Consider the following 13,127-nt stretch of genomic DNA (forward strand, 5'->3'; position numbering starts at 1 on the left):
GGGTGCATATTAACCTCCACTAGCTATTACTAGGAGAGTTGCTCGCATGCTCTCCCGTGGAGCTGTTTTCTACAGTAGAGTAAGAGTCCAGTGCAGGGCTGGTCTTCTTTAAATCACATGAGGAACCATTTTAAGGCGGAGGCTGCTCGCTCTGTGCTTTCCGTTTCATTCTTAGACTGCAGCAATGGTAAGTAGCAGCTTTTCACTTGTTACCTGGCATCTTTTCAGCCACCAATGATAGTCATTTTATGTTATCAACATTTCACTAAATATGTTTGCTCTCATGTTTAAAATAGGCAAAGAGCAAAACAGGTATGTCTGCAGACTCTGCTGTAGCCAAAGTTATCAGATCTCCTGTGTTTTTAAATCCCTAACTGCTCGATCATTATCATTTTAGAAGACAACAAGGAGGTTCAAAACTAATGCCTACAAGATTACCAAGAGGATGACTGGTCTAACATGGCTCCAGGAAGTAAACACTTAGTGGATGAGGTGGGTTAATTTTGGCACCTTTAACACTGTCCTGTTATGTCACTTGTAACATTAAGTAAATGTGTTTTCCCTCAACAGATTCTTCACAGCATCTTCTTTTTGGGCAAAATCAATAAAATCCCTTTTTCTCCAGAAGAAATAATCTCTGATGGTGATATTTTGAAAGCCTTAAAGGAAAAATTTCCCAGACCTTTTCAGTTCTATCTGACTCAGCTTCCCAGACGGAGTCCGTTCTCCTGTGTGCTCGACATGGTAAGATGACTGTTCTCACATTTTCAGTCAATCTGTCAAACTTCCGTTTTAAAGAAAGTAAGAAACAAAGATGGATTTTTGCTTGTTGATTTGAAATTAGATATATTTTGAACTATTCCACTCCATCTCTTATCTAAATAAAAAGCATCCAATTGTCCTGCATAGCTAAATAACTCAATAGACTAAACATCTTGATCAACTATATATTAAAAGAAATCACAAAATCTCATGAATTAGAGTCATTTATAAAAAAAAAAAAAAAAAAAAAAAAAAAAAAAAAAAAAAAAAAAAAAAAAAAAAAAAAAAAAAAAAAAAAAAAAAAAAAAAAAAAAAAAAAAAAAAAATTATTAGTTACAATATAAACAAATGGAAGTTGATCATTTCTAGGATGCTGGTGTAACATTTAGGCTGTATTTGTAACTATTTCCAGATTGTCCTGCTGAAGAATCCAGAGAACGAAGAGCAAATAAGAAAGAGTCTGCAAGAACTCATCAAAAACCTTGCTCCACTTTTTCTGGTCTCCTCCACCATCTGCATTTCCCAGAAATCCAAAACTGACCAAAATTCAGAGAGGTACTACGGAGTCTCCATGTCCACCAACGGTCCTAACCCGGGGAAAATTGTGATTGCTGCCTCCTGTCTTAGCAAATGGGATGAATATGTATCTGGTGCAGTGATGACCTATTATCCAAAAAAGGTCAAGAAAGATTACTTTGATGGAACCATTGAAGTACCTGGAGACATCAGGTGTGAGGCATTTAATCTCAGTAATGATGAAAAATTGAACTCTTGCAGATCATGTCACAATTTGTTTGGCTTGAACACAAAAGAAATAAAAGAGTGGGATTATGGTAACTGTGCTGAACCCGAGAGCCTGAGCAACTTGCTTACAAATGAGGAAGAAGTTAAAAATAAAACACATGTGCACGAACACTCAGCTGAAAACAGGCAGAGAGCAGAGGAAGAGGTTCGTAAGGATCTTATGAATGTGTTGCGAACAATTCAGTTTAAGACATGGACAGGTGAATTTTACACCCCAGAATCATAAGGTGCAGAGGTGACCTGATACATCTGCTTTGGTCTGATTCTGATGAATAAATGATGCTCTGACAGAATGAGTGTGGATTTGCTCAAACTGTTTACTCTCCAGCTCCGTATAATGTGCTTGTTAGAAATTATATGTAATAATAAAATCAGGCTTCTACGTTTTAATGCAATATGAAGCATGCGAGACAGCAATTATTGGGAAGAAACACATCTTTATACTGGTCTATACCCAGGATCACATGAAGTAAAAACAAAAAAACCATTTTTTCCTTTTATGATCCCATCTATAACCTCTTTCATAAGCGCTACACATGTAGTTATAATAGTTGTAGCAGTTATAGCACTAATTATATTTCTGCATTGTAAAATCTAACTTGTTTCAGTTTAATCCTGTAAAGTCTCAACCATGAAATAATTGACAGAAAACTCAACTGGAGTGCTTATTGAACCTTCTAACAAATAAAATAAATAAACTGCATATGTGAGTTGTTTTTTTTTTTTTTTTTCCCCACATCCAGCATTTTTGTGCAATTTATTGTTTTTAACATTGTGTGTCTGCAGATTCTACTGATGAATTTATCAGAGCTGTGACGGGTTTTTAAATCCATAACTGCTCATTCATTTTAGGAGAGCAGAATTTCTGAGAAATCAACAAAATAAAAAATAAAAAAAAAAAAAAAAAAATCTTGAAGGCATTTCTTGTCAGGGCTCTGTGTGCGCTCTGTGTGCGGGCAGGTGGAAATGTGGATTCAAATGCAGGACTCAGAGACGAAATGTAACTAAAACCACAGCTTTTATTGCTGGCATGAAACCAAGCAGGCACACACAGACAGGGTCTGACGCGACACTGAGCACAGGAAAACACAGGGCTAATATACACAGGGTGGTAATCAGCGAATGGGCAACAGGAGGGAGACACAGCTGGGAGAGATCAGGGTTAACGAGACGGGGGGAACCAAGCTGCACACACTAACATAAGACAAAGACTTTCACAATAAAACAGGAAACATGAATTACTAAACAAGCATGCAGACTTTACACTGAGAGACAGACAGACAGAATGACACATGGAACCTGAACTAAACTAAACGTGAGATATAACTGAGAACAAATCCTTAAGCACGGATAAACAGAAACAAGAAATAATCATCATCATCACTACAGAATAAGAAAACAATCCATGAAGCAGAATTAAACCGAAATATAATAAACTCAAAATACTGGGTCCAATGGACCCAGAACCGTGACATTTCTGCCTTCAAGATACTGAAACAGATGCAGGAGTGGTGTAACATGCCTCAAGGAAGTAAGAGGTGGAAGGAACGCTTAATGGACTAGGCGGGTTAAACTGCAAGCTTTGGAAACAGGACCATTGTGCAATCTGTAATTTAACAATGAATTCATGTGCTTTCACTTAGCAGACTCTTCACAGCATCTTCTTTCTGGGAAAAATCAACAAACCTCCCTTTTTTCCCCCAAGAAGAAATCATCAGGGATATTTTGTCAGGCTTAAAGAAAAAAAATATCCCAGGCCTTTCGACTTTTATCTGACTCAGCTTCCCCGGCAGAGCCTCCAGTTTCATGTCATGTATAGTGCAGAGTACTTTCATACTGATGAATTCAAAAGCTGAAAAACCTAGTGTACATTATGTTTCAGCAACAAACAGTGAAGAGTCGGGCACTTTTTAAAGGATCTGTAGATTGCAAACACAAAGCTAAAAGACTTAAGATCCTTGAGGATATCAACACAACTCCAGGGAGGTGATACTCTTTATTACTGTGGAGTTCATGGATGTGCAAATATCCACAATGTTGACATCTTCTTAAACAAGGATTGCATTCAGCAGATGCTTTGACAGATTACGTTTTTGATTTCAAGTCTGAGATAACAATTAAAATTGTTTTTGTGACCTTTGTCTCTCCCTGTGTGTAAAAAAAAGTAATGGCCTCATTTATGTCCTCAAGAAACATAAACCTTATGTGTCTCTAGCCAGTACAAAACATCACAGCTTAAAGTTTAAACTTGTACGCACACCATGACTTAACACCAGCGATGTGGCAGCACGAGAGTCATAGCAATAGCGATAGATTTATTTAACTGATAGCATTACTGCTGTTCTTTTCCCACATTTTCTATCGTTTTTATTATTGCATGTGGTGTTGTTATGCAATTAAATTTAGTATAAAAATGTTCAACCTGTGCAGATACACAGGTTTCTTTTTTTTTATTTCATTGACACAATTGCTACATTTCATTTTTAAATGAATTACATCACCCTTAATTTAACACAGTAACACAAAAGCTAACCAATTATGAACCTAATAAGCTTATAATATCCTTATATTTCTAAATAACATTAAAGCTACACTCGTTGACACAGTTGTAATTAGGCATAAATCCATCTATTCTTAATTCACTGAAAATAAGCAACTGTTAAAAAAGAAAATTGGTAAATGGTATGTATGAATTTTTTATTTTTTTAAAGCACTTACTTTCATTTTAATGACTGTGGAATTTAATTTCTAGCAGATCTTAGTTGGCAGTTGACTGTATCTGTAACCGTTTCCAGATAGTCCTGCTGAATAATCCAGAGAATGAAGAGCAAATTAAGCAGAGTCTGCAAGAACTCATCAAAGACCAAGCTCCACATTTTCTGGTCTCCTCAACCATCTGCATTTCTCAGAAATCCTGTTCAAAGAGGTACTACGGAGTCTCCATGTCCACCAACGGTCCTAACCCGGGGAAAATTGTGATTGCTGCCTCCTGTCTTAGCAAATGGGATGAATATGTATCTGGTGCAGTGATGACCTATTATCTAAACAAGGTCAAGAAAAATGACTTTGATGGTACCACTGAAGTACCTGGAAACACCAGGTGTGAGTCTCAGTAATGATGAAAAAAAAATGAACCCTTGCAGATGAACTTAGTTGTGATTTATCACAAGTTTGATAAATAAATCAAACTCTGCTGTTATAAGTTTGGACTTGCTGTAATCACAGATTCAAACACAGCACACTTTATTACCTCAAACTCTTTACTCTGCAGCTCCTCATAATCCTGAATCCTTTCAATTAAATGATAATAAATGTTATGCGGAAGTGTGCAAAGTCGGAAAAAGGTGTGTTGATCGTCCTGTTAATTAGAAAAGCAGACTGTGATATTAACCCAAGTTCCAAGGTACCGACTGATAAAAAGGCAGGAATAAAGCTGGAATGTTTCTTCGATTTAAGAGCTGCTGAAGAGGAGACTGCTCGCCTCGTCTTAGAGCTATTTACTCAAAATTTATACATTTATAATAAAATCTAGGCCTTTATGTAACTTTTTAAATCAGAAGTCACAATGAGACTTCCCCAAGTGATGACTTATATTATAAAGTAATCGGGGTTTTTTAAGTTTCATGCTTAAAAATAGTACAGCTGAGGTATTATCTTAATAACCGTGCATTCATAATTTGTATATATTGGCAAAGACACATCAAGTGTTTAAAATAAACATTAATGACATTTTCCCTCCACTAGTCTGAAAGAAAACATTACAAAGAATGAAAACAGCTCCAAATCTTATATTTTTCACTTTCATGCAGCTAAAAACGACAGAAGCAGCAAGTGGACGCAGTGTTTATCCCCCTTTGTGTGTTTCTTTCAAGCGAAAAATCTGTATTGTCACATTGTCCCCAAAAAGTCTCACCAGTTTTATGCTTTCCATTAGCGCAGAGGTGAGAAACTCCAGGCCTCAAGGGCCGTTGTCCTGCAGATTTTATATATTTCACCCTGGGCCAACACACCTGAATCATTAGTTCATTACCAGGCCTCTGGAGAACTTGAAGACATGTTGAGGAGCCCAAAAAGGTTGATTCTGTTCATGTGGACGTAGCGTTTTCAGTGGGAGAAACATTTTGTCACTCATCCAAGTGACTTCTCCACTCTCAGTCTGTTGAGGAGGTAATTTAGCTATTAAATCAGCTGTGTTGGATCATGGACACATGGAGTTCACCCCCACTCTAGCGGGGGTTGCCACTGGCCATGTGCACCACTAGATGGCAGCACAATCATTTCAGTTAAAATTTGCTGTAAGAGGCAAATCAAAGTAATTTTTCCAGCTTATGTAAAACTATTTTGCTCCTGGCAGCCACAGGAGAAACACATTTTCACATCCCACCCTGGATTTGATTGGACTTTGGAAATAACGTGTAATCCTAATAAAATGTCCTCACGCTTGTATTGCAATCTTACAGATCCTGCTCCTTGAGCTAAGGCCTATCCCTTTAACTGCAAACAATGTGAGGAAACATAAAGAGTCTTTACTTCTTTTATGGGGGAAAAAAAAACTCATTGTGCAACAGGAAGAGCAAATAATTCACCTGTCATCAGGAATTATTTTAGGGGTACTCAGAGGAGAGGAAATCCAGCGTTGAATCTAATTAATTTACACAAAACACTGATTAAAAACCATGCAAACAAACTAAAAATTAGGATGCAGGTTATTTGGATTGTTTCTCTAACAGTGATCAGAGAAGTAGCTCAATCAAGACAGACTGATTAATCATTAATCACAGAGCCTGTCTGTGCTTTTGTGTGTTTCTATGCGTTGCCAAGGTGGTCATTTCTGAGTCTTGAGAACCAAACAAAATGCCATTCATCAGGAAGGCTTTAACGTCTAGTGAGTGATGGGAAATGGGATTTATTTTCAGCTGCCACGTCACAGACTCTTTGTCCAGCTTTCCTGTGGCCCTCTCTCCAATAACATGTTTGTTTTCAGGTTGATATTTGTGTAGCCAACTGCTACCGGTGAGGGAAATCCTGTCTGACCTTCTCAGCTTGTTTCTGGTGAAAACACTGGCACTCTGTGACGTCCGAGACACTAAATTTTTCTTTACACCTTATGTAATATAGAACTGTGTCTGAACAGACAATCCTGGGAGCTTTACAGGAGCACAAAGATGTGGAAGTGGCTGCCATGGCAGGACCCTCAAACACTGTTTACTATGGGAGCACACACAGATGATGAGTGCTGCATCACGCTTGCGTGCACACACGCAAACACACACAGATGGTTGCACTTAGACTGTAATATTTTTGCTGAAGTTGCCCTTGGTGTTTCATGTCTGGAAAATCTGAGTCATGCTTCTCTGTCAAATAATCTCTGATCTAATGTAGGCTTTGTTTAATCACCCTATAATGCATTAAAGCCTTTTTGTGGGCAAAACAAACACAGATAATTGACAAGCATCGTTGCTGTACTAATTTACAGTATGATTAATAGCAGCGCAGTTTATTTTCCGTCTGTTTAATCATTTAATTCCAAATGTGTGCAGGGTATATCTAGAATCATGAAATTACACTCCATTTCCAGTTTACTACCCTTAGCTTCAATTAACGCAGTCTAGCCCGAGAGTCCTGCAATAAAGCCCAGCTTCATAAAGGCTATATTTGTCAATGTGTTTTAAGTGAGTGGCAAACCAGTACACAAAAACCAACCCACTACCTCTGGACATGATTTAATGACCTCAGCTCCAGTTAGACCTCCTGAAATAGGAAGCCATCACATTAGCTCCCACTCCCAGAGCAATGTACATTTATGGTTCATTGGAGACACAGTGGTGTGTTTAAGCTGTGTGCACCTAGTGCCAGCTTGTTCTGGGCCTGAAAAACTAAGCAAATGAGCATGTGCCAAAAGCTGTGGCCACTTGATGCTGGCTCTAAAAGGGATACTATAGTCATATACTTCCATACTGAAATGCAGAAAACATACTTACAGCCTGGCACTAAATACACAAGGTATGCTGATACTGAGGGCTGTTGCTAGCTGCATACTTGTCCTCCTCTTAGCTAAGTCTAGGAACTAAACTAGACTACTGTTGCTAGTGTTAGCCGCACTTGAAGCGTTTCTAATGAAATTTTCTGACAAATACTGTGGTTTGATGTAAGGGATCCCAAGAACTCCAGTTTGGGTGAGTGAAATTATAGAGTTTCTGTCTATAATTGTATGACAGTGTGTTACAGCAATGCAGTTTATGGATGTAGCTTGCTAATCAAGCTTGCTAGTCTTAGCATCCCGCCTTCTTATCCAAATATAGTAAATAATAAAAGTTATAAAGTTTAAATTTATTATTATTTTTGCTTGGATGTTATACTTCTAACACCATTTTCGAAGTAAAAATATTTATTCTCCAACTAGATGGTAAGAAATTGCTGAAGGTGTCAGTTTGTTAGCAAACGCTGGCTAGCTACTAGCTAAGCGATAGTGAAGTGCACAAATGGCAAATAGAGAATGGTCACCTTCAAAGTAAAAGTGCGTCTCAGCGCTGCAACCAGCACGTTTCAAAATCCACAACTCACACTAAACATAAACAGTCCCTATTTGCGGTTTGTGCTGTACCTTTTGGTTTCACTCCCACTTACCCAATAGCTTTGGAAGAAGTTGATGTCATCCATGCAAACTACAGGCGATAGCAGCAACCTGCCAGTGACCAAAGCAATCGCAGAGATGGTTGCAGACTGGTCTCGAGTCCAGACAAACAAAACATGAACAATATGGCATTGGCCATATAGTTCACGGTGAACACTACTTTCTGTAGCTAATGCTAAGCTCTTCTTAGTACGGACCTTATTAGCAAAGCACGCGAGCTGTGTGTCATTTGTCTGTCTGCGTGTGTGTCTGTGTCTGTGTCTGTGTGTGTGTGTGTGTCTGTGTGTGTGTGTGTGTGTGTGTGTGTGTGTGTCTGTGTGTGTGAGTGTGTGTGTGTGAGTGTGTGTGTGTGAGTGAGAGAGAGAGAGAGTGGGAGTGAGATGAGAAGAATAGTGGCCTGACATACTCAGCTACTTGTTGCTTGTTAGGGAATGCTGAAACGGGCCAGTCCTTGCCACACACATCGACTGCACTAACAATAGCTTTTGTGAATGAATTTTTTTTGAGTGTCTGTCGTGTTGTTGAATCTGTCTACAACCACTGATCCAGGTCAGGCAGCGCAGCAGGGGGTTTGGGGGACCACCGGACCACCACTTCCAATCATGCCGTTCAGTACAGCTAGTTCTGAATGAGTGACTCAGCGAGCCCACGATGGCCATTCTCATGTCACCGCTCTGTAACAAAGACAGGAAAGCAACACAATGCCCCGCGTTGTTGTGTGCATAGATTAAGTCTGGCTATCAGAGCCCAGGTGTTGCTTATACAGTCCCTAATAAGACTGTGTGTGTGCTGTATGTTTTCCTCCACTGATGTATTTTTGCCAACATTTTGGCGTCACAGTTGTAGGGCTAATGGCATACTTGTCACAGAGATAAACATGAGTAAAAAGAAGAGTACGAGTGTGACTGTAGCACAAATTGGGAATAGGTGCTCCTCTTTGGCACATAAAACCTGACATGAAATCATTTATAAAGTGTTGCTGTTGGAAAATACAGCAAACGCACCCGCATCATTGGAGGTCTTATATAACAGGTCATATACCGAGCAAATGGGCCCCAGCCTCTGTGAAGCTGTCATCTGCTCGAGTAGTAAAACAATCGGAGTGAAGGGTGAGAGATAACAGAGCCCTTCCCCTGCTGTGATAATAACACTGTGCGATGGCTATATTTAGGGCTCTCTTTTGACAAAACTGCTTGTTGCCGCACTGGTACACTGGGGTGCCCGGAGCTCCGAGCTATGCAGCGCCACAACAGCTCATAATTTAACCTTGCCAGTAAAATCGCTTTCCAGTGCACTAATGTATTCGGCACCCCTCCCTCTGCAACAGAGATACGTGGTGTCAAATAAAAAGATCGGTAGACAGTTTTATTTTACAACAAGGGCTTAATCGGGATGCCTGTTCCCTTTAAAACTCTATAATACGATATAAACTTTCAGTTCCCCTAGTAACAGCTTGTGTCATATAGCTAGTGATTGGAGGTATGGTCTGTTCGCTATGAGGCCCACAAACACAGGCACACACTCTTCTCACAGTTTTAAATTTGACCTTTTCTTAAAGGGACATGCTAACCTTTCACCTAGATTCTCAGGCCGAAGCAGACTGCTCATTAAACCAGCACCAGAGCCTGCAACAAGAGCTTTTCTCCAATAAAAACAGCTCCAGCCTGAACAGCAGAGGGATAACTTTTCACTAGATTTTTTACTCAGGGTTTGAGGCCAGCTGATGCGTATGGATGATGGGAAATAAGGCTTCGCTGATTTGCTGTCTCTTCCTTGACTCCAAAAACGACTGAAAAAAAATAGTTCCTCGCCCCAGTTTCGTTAAGTTAAATAAAACCTGGCAAAGAAAAATAGACCGATAATCCATTTTAATGTGAACTGTACACAACATTTATCCCAAGGACAGCAAAGGTGTATAATAAATCAGAAATGTGCCCTGGCGCTGTTCATGCTGGCTCACAATGACATTAGTTATACCTGATTTTCTGCTACGACTAATTAAAAATGACATGCAAAGGTCACCTAATATAACCAGCTGGCAATAAGAGAAGAGCAATCTCATAAACAAGAAAAAGATCCCTCTGTTTCAGGCTTCTGCAGTGTTCTTAGTTGGTCTTCTGCTTTTATTATACTTCCTGTATTTCCCCCCCCAATCTTTTTTGGAGCACAATTTAAAGTATTGTGAAAAAGTGTTAAGCCAACCCTCATTCCTTTATATGTTGCTAGGAAATATTTACACCAATTTACTGAAATGGACATACAGTATAATTAAGACATACAGACATAACAGGAAAATGAGTAGGGAAGAGGTTAATGTGGAACTCAACAGGTGGGGGAACCCTGAAATCAGTTGTAGTGGCTCAGTGTGGGGATGTTCTTGGATGTAATTCAACCAGATGTCAGCAGATGTTTCATCTTGGCGTGTTTTCCATCCTCTACACTGACAGTACACTTTATGCTGTTTATTTTCTATATGGTATAAAGTTGGTATGAAGGTGGAATTCAGTGAATCTAAGCATCATCAGCTAAAAATGATATGAATCTCTGCTACACTTGATGTAACCTGACTGTGAAACCACAGCCACTGTGTACAGGTCACACACTGTTCTTTACTTTAAATCCATCACAGGACAGTAAACTGAACTGTTTATCCTGCAGAGGATTTTCATGCAGTCTTTAAATAACACAGTCTACCTCAGTTTGTTTTGCAGCATGTTTCACAATATGAAAAAAAAGAAAGAAAAAAAGACCCCCAACATGTTACATGTACAGACCCAATAACATGAGGACTTAGATGTAAGCTTTAAATTTGCAGTTCATCAAATCCCACCGAGCAGTCCTTACCTTTAAGTCTAACCTCTCTCTTCCTCTCCTGTCCTGTCTTTCTCATCTTTCTCCATCTTTGAGTGAAGTTTTCCCTTTTTCTCTTCCTGTCAAATACAGCAGCTGGACCTGTAGTCAGCAACACACTGTGACAAACTGCACACAAACAGTTTGTGTTTGCTGAGCTGATAGAAACTCTGCATTTGAAATTAGCTAACACAAAAGTAACTCCCTCTCATGCTCGCTCCTCTTCAGTAGGACTAGCAAGATCCCAAAGTACTTCAACCGCAACTTACAGGCACCTGCAGTCATTCCAGTGTTGTGGCAAAAGCAAAACACCCCCCTCCAGAAAAAAAAACAAAAAAACACTCAAGTGCAGTAATGAATTATATCTGAAAAGCACCTATACCACAAAGAGGTGAAGCCTAACATCCATCTGTCAGTCAATGTGACTACACCTACAACTAGAAATTTTATGTAGTCTTCTTTTTTTGCAACAAGCATTTTAAAATGGGAGTCAGACTTTTGTAGCCAGCCCCAAGTGGCCATATGGGGAACTGCAGCTTTTGGAACTTTCTTGTTGATTATTCTCAACCTGATTTAACCATGAAAAAGTAGCTGTTCTGGCTACTGACATTCTTGAACCACACTCAACATCACATCTTGTACTTGTTGTGGCCACACCTCACTATGATGCAGTGTTTCCTGTTGCTAGCTCTGCATAGGGTGTGAAAAAAAAAATCATGCTGTCATGTCTGGCATGGAGAGCAGGATTAAGACCATCTGCAGCTACTCTGGACCTGAGCTTTTAAATTTACTATATGTCTGGAAATGAATAAGAAGCTGAATAATGTGCAGCTTTATTATGGAGCGGCATAGGTTGGCCTACCTTAAAACCGAGCAGATGTCTAATGTATCGTTTGCTTAAGTAGCTACAGCAAGCTTGCTAATGTAGCTACTGTGGTTATACCTAAATTCATATTTTACTTTGTTTTTCTTTTGCATACTCAAAGTAGCTTTACAAAGTGATAATATGTTTGCTACAGCATGCAGCACTAAGTTTGTATGCCTTCATAAACCAGCTAAAAGAAATTAAATTATTTTAAAAACAATATGTGGAAACAACCTACAGGGGGAATGACAAGGCCTTGCATGTAATGAAAGGCTATATCTAGTGTACACTCCTCACAGGTTCACTCCTTGTGTGTCTCAGCACAACGGGTTTTCTCGACATTGACTGGGGCAGAGTGTTCCCTCCAAATGTTTTTATTGGCTGGCAACCAGGTTTTCTGAAGCCATCGTGCAGAGATAAGCCAATCAGAGCGGCCAGGTTAACCTCAGGGTTATCATAGCTACTATTTACCTAACCATGTTCACCACAGATACTCAGCACGTTTGGACGTGTGTTCACAGCTCCGGAGTGTTTTGCAGGCCTTTACAGTACAGTGTGTGTCCTTGTTACCATTTGAAATGAGCGTTCACGGGTGTGATTGGAATTAACCTATAGAATATCCCGAGCTCTCTCTCTCTCACACACTCTCTCACACACACACACACACACACACACACACACACACACACACACTGTGTTCCCCCTCCTCCCTCTCATTTGGTCGTTAGACTCTGGACAGATGTGTCAGGGCTTGGGGGAATGCCAGTTCCAAAGATATAAGAAGTTCAGACACAGCCCTGCAGAACAGGCTCTCTGTCATGCGCGCGCACACACACACACACACACCCACACACACACACATCACACTCACACACACACACACTATCACACACACACACACACACACACAAACCACACACACACACAAAAGCACAAATACAAACACACACCCACACACACCACACACCTCACAACACACACACACACACACACACACACACACACCTCCCCCCCTTCCTGTTGGATTTTGTTCCTGCCGTTCTGAGAAAAATGAAGCTTGACTTTTAAAAGAGAATGTTCTGGACTCTGTCAGCAGGGTTTGGTACCGGCCGCCCAGCCGCACTCTCAGTCTTACTTGTTACATCATGCTCCTCAGATTTGCTCCTACTTGACCTTTCCTCACCACTTTTAACGGAAAGTCCTGCTGGGCAC

The sequence above is a fragment of the Haplochromis burtoni genome, unplaced genomic scaffold, assembly GCF_018398535.1.
Source record: "Haplochromis burtoni strain Fernald_Lab_line unplaced genomic scaffold, NCSU_Asbu1 Contig_225, whole genome shotgun sequence".
NCBI classification, from domain to species: domain Eukaryota; kingdom Metazoa; phylum Chordata; class Actinopteri; order Cichliformes; family Cichlidae; genus Haplochromis; species Haplochromis burtoni.